This window comes from Rhinolophus sinicus, chromosome 17 (genome assembly GCF_057876585.1).
Source record: "Rhinolophus sinicus isolate RSI-liver-muscle chromosome 17, RSI-T2T, whole genome shotgun sequence".
Classification (NCBI taxonomy): Eukaryota; Metazoa; Chordata; class Mammalia; order Chiroptera; family Rhinolophidae; genus Rhinolophus; species Rhinolophus sinicus.
Window position 1 is genome coordinate 148,050,523 of NC_142517.1, and position 5,148 is coordinate 148,055,670.

Here is a 5,148-nt window from a genome sequence, read left to right on the forward strand (position 1 = left end):
AATTTAAAATCAAGTGAACAGTAGCCTTAGAATTTGTATTTTATTTTGCATTGGCATTAAATGTGCTAAAATGATCATTGATTATTACAATATCAAAGCCATATTTGTAATTTAAAAAGTAAAAACCAAATAATTATATCCAAATAAACTTCATAAGTAACTCAGTCAAAATCTGAGTGGGGGAGATGCCTTATAAACTTACTTTTCATATCCATGAACATAAAGCAAAATTTACAGCTTGACAAATCTCTTGCAGGATGAAAACCTGAACACAGAACCCTATCATCTACTTGTACCTCTAAAGTTAAGGTGACTAGCTATTCTGATATTTTATCATAATTCCATCTCTACAGCCAAAAACAAAATTCGAGACAGAATTTGGTTCAACTCTGTGATAGTGGAATTTTCTTTGTTATAGAGAAGACACTGTTTAGTCTGGTGAAAAACGAGATCAATATATTCTAAACTTGTAACTTAGTATAAACATAACCTCCCCCCAAAGTGTTTTAAATTAATATATTTCTAGTGGCTAATAGAGTCCCTTTAGGTTAAATGTGAAGGGAGTTGACCATGTATGTTTTCAGAGAGTAAACAGCCACCACTTCCTTTTTTTTTTTTTCTCTCCAAAGTACCTATTGTACTTTATATGGTAGACATTTTTAGAAACTGCTCTTTGCTTTTTGTTATTGCCGTTCAGAGGTAGGGTGGTATTTCAGGGCTGGTGGCAGTACAGCCTTCTTTATAAGGATGAATGAAGATGAAAAGCAAGACAAATAGAAGCGAATGAGACACTGCTTTATGTGATTCATGATAGCTTGCGGTAAGCCTGTTAGCCTCTGCCTGGCTCTCCTCTCTGAGAAAATAATGGATAGTTACAATGTGTATAGTGACATTGTCAAACCATCAGGAATTGCTGATTATGGTGCTAAATATTGATCTCTGCTTCACATGTGTCAAAATTCTTTCTTCCCTTAATTAGAACTTCCCTAAGCACCATACAAGAACAAACTGAATATATCAGATCTCTGTGAAAGGGAGTGTGATACTAGAATATAATTGTGACCTCTTGTCGTCTCCTTTTCTCTTGAGTTCTGAGATGATTCCGGCTGTCTCTCCTGCCCTTCCCAGCCCATGTGATCATCATGCTCATTTTTCCCAATCTAACCATAGGAAGATTTTTCCCAGCCTCTGCTTTTCATCATTCTGAACCACTAGGGTAGTAGTCAGATGGCAGTGAGACTTAAAGTGCCAGAGGTGCCTTTTTCTATTTGTTTGTTTCATGGTACACCGCACCAGGCAATGACCTGTGGCAACAATGTCATACAAAACGGAGACAGGTTCACCCAATCAAAGGGAGGTTTAAAATTAATACAGATCCCTTCACTTCTTCATGAGAGATCTGGGAAGGGCAATTTCAGGGTGCCATAGTCTTCCTGATTATCAGTCGCATTCACTTAAAAAATATTTTTAAGAAACTTTTGTTATGGAAATAATCCCGTTTTTAGCTTCATCAACTAAAGGAGGGTAAAGCTCCGGACTAATTTGATATTACCATTCAATCACCTTCCATATTCTGTACTCTAGCAGTAATGGAATATAATGAAAGGTTGTGATATATCGTTTCAATTTGCACCACAAACTGAGCACTTAACTCATTTATCTTAGTTTACCTGTAATATATTGTTATTTTTTAATCATGACACCATGGTACATTTGCCTTTAGTTCGATGTGCTTGATAAAATCAATATTTCATTAAAAGATTTTCAAAAATTGTTTGTTTCAAACACAGAGCTAGACCAATTTGGCAGCTAGTTACTTGCAAGTAACATTGTGCCTGATTCTACAAATAAATGTTTCCAAGATCACCCACTTGCCCCCACAAATATCTTGCATGGGGGCTCTTGGTCTGCAGTTTCCTCCCTGGTAAATTGGCAAGGTCCTTACTCATAATATGTGGTTCAGAGGGGCTATAAATAGCAAATTCCAATTTTGACCTTTTCTTGATAAGTCTGGAAGAGGATGATGAAGAGAAGGTTATTAAGCCTCCCTACTTTTTTTTTTCCTAAACAATTCAGACAGAAATCTCTGTCCCCATACAGATAATGCTCCAGTGTCCTTCATGAATGTAGGTCTCTTCCCATTGCCGCCCAAGTCACCTGGCTATATTGCACTACAGGTGACCTGAGTCGGTGGTAATGATCAGGTTAGCAAAGTGCAGAGAACTAAACTTTAAATTGGGCTGAAAAGCCTCTGACTGCAGTGGAGAGGCACCAGCATTTCAAACATCCAGCTGCACAATGATGATACTGAATGCTTGTTTTAATGTGGCATAGTTGGCGAGTACAGCTACTTACATGAGAAATGTTAACTAATGGCAACCGTCGACTTTTTCTTCCCTAGCTTAGGGATGTAGGAAGAAAAATGATCATTGGGCTGCCTGGTTAAAACACACATTACCCATTTTCTTGAAGCTATTCAGCTCACAGAAATAACACTTTTGCCTGTTTTCCCCTCCATGTTACACATAAAATATATATTTATCACTATAAATCAATATCTAGCCATCTTCACAGGCTGCATTTATGCCCTTTGGAGAGAAATGTAGAATATGATAACTGAAGCCACTATAACATCTCTGAATAGATATTTAGCTAGTATATAAATACAAGGTATGTGATGAAATATAAGCTCATATTTGTATATTTCAATAAATTGTTTCCATAAGATAATAAAAGAAGGAAATGTTCATTGATAAAACTATACATTACTGAATTTTGTTCATTCTCCTTTAAGGCGACAACAATTTTGTAAATACCAAAAAAAAATGATGACTAGGATGGTGACACTGACAATTACATATAGAGCTTTTCTTCAAAAGCAATTACAGGTTGAAATGATTAAATCACCTTCTTCTCTGGTAATAATTGGATAGAGCAGGATTTGTAGGGGCAGGTGCACATAACACTTTATTAGCCAATAGCATCTAAGAACTCCTAGGTTTTCTTTAATATCACAACTGTGTATCACCAGAAATCTGGAATAAATTAGTCATTCTTTGAGCTATAAGAAATATTCATGACAATTCACAGCTGAGGCAGATAGGATCTGATCAATAAAAAGCCTACTAGTCTTTAGTACTTATGGCCTTCCCATGAATCTTAACCAAAAGAATTAATAAATAAGTGGCACATACAAATAGTACCTTTAAATACGCAAGTGAGCCTTCTTCAAAAACAGGCAACACTCTCTGGATATCAAAAATAATAACTGGTTTTGCAGCAATGCAGCATGGAAACACGAGGGTATAAGATATACTGTACTTTAAGCTCTGTTTGATGAATCTGAGCACAGTTCCTGGGGGATAGATTACTTTAAACCATGCTCTTTTACTTTCTAATCCTGACTTGATTTGATTTGTACTTTAATACAGCTGCCTGGCAATTCAACAGCAAATAGAGACTATTTATGTAATCAGATTGTAAGTAGTGGGACAAGAAGAAACTCTCTAGAACCTTTTTGGAAAATAGTTTGTTGTACTTTTTATTTATTGAACAGCAGGGCTCCGGGCTTTCCAGTGCTCATTATAATTGGTTTTCTGCTTGAACTTTCAAAAACTGTCATGTCAATACTCAAACAGAATTTTTTTGCTTACTATATGGCTGTGGGCTCTATTTTCTCATGTGCAACTTGACAAAGTTCTTGTAATACCTTAGAGGCAAAGTTCTAGAGTTCCTTTTGCTATTTAAGAAAACGGGGTATTAGAGGTCTTTAGTGTTTTGCACACTTGTGTTCTGGTTTTGCAATTAAATGCCTTAGACTAAGATATTGCTTCCTTTTCTGCCTACCCCTACCTATTCATGTGCCTCGATTGTTCTGTCCGAGGAGTTCCTCTGCTTTTGTTCTGCCATCCAACAATATGCTCTTAATTCTATTACTTTGTAACCCCCTCATTTGTAAGTAAGGTTGTTTTTCCATTGATATGTTCATAATCACATTTCATATTCTAGTTTCCATGTGATAAAGAATTTGCCCTTTCCCTCAAGTTCCATTTTTCTGTACCACAACCAACAGTGCAAATGTGAATTCTATATTTGCCAACCCTTTCCTTTCAGAACCACTTATGCACAAGAACCTCAAATGAATTACAGACAAAGTAAAACATTTGCTCAAATTGGAAATGAATCTTCAAACTCCAGTCCTGGAAATAACCTCTTGAATAACGTGAATACTTATATTTTCAAAGAGATTAGCCCTATCATATTTTATTTTTTAACTAGAGTGAGATTGCTTGGGTATTGTAGGGTTATTTATAATAATTTTCTATGTGGCCAAGAAAGAGAAAACTGCAAGACAAAGGTATTTGTGCTAGAAATGAATGCACTATATTTCATTTAGTTTTCTATTATTTTTCATCTCTACTTACTTAAAGCAGTCATCTCTTAGGAACTATGCAATGAGTGGATATTAACTCTTCATGTTAAAAACTACAGTGTTCAATAAATAAAAGAAGGCCATTAAATAACATCAAAGTTTTGATAACAACTTTTAAGGTATTAAAACAATCTTTGCTTCAACTGGACAATAGAGCATATAGATTCCACAGCATTTCAAAAAGAAGTTCACCCCTTCCGATGTTGCTGTCAGTCATTTGGTGGCCTTTTTAAAAGATTATTGAAGGCAGACATTGTGCCGGTAAATGAAAACTGCATTTGATTTGGTTTTATTTCATCCTAATTTTGTTGTGCTGGTGGTTAAACATGTGATTATAAAGTTGAAACCATTTTTCTCTCAAAACCAACCCAGGTGCTGCATTTTTTCAATCCAAATGTTCACTGACAAAGCAGCCATCCACAAACACAAGCCTGACTTTAAACTCAGTCAAAGAAATGCTTCTGCAAAGAAAAATGTGCATCATTGAAACGCTGTAGCTGGTGATCAAATTTGCAGCCCTATTCTCAAGTAGGATACTGACAAGCCCTACTGAGTGATGCAAGCTGCCTGTTACCTTTAGAATGTATTTGCACTCTTTTAACACTTGCAAAGAAAAAAACATGGCACCTCTGGGGTTAGGCAGATCTTTACGCAGTGTGGAATATATCAGTTCTAATACCGTGCATTTAGAAAATTTCACATTCCGCATCCAGAAA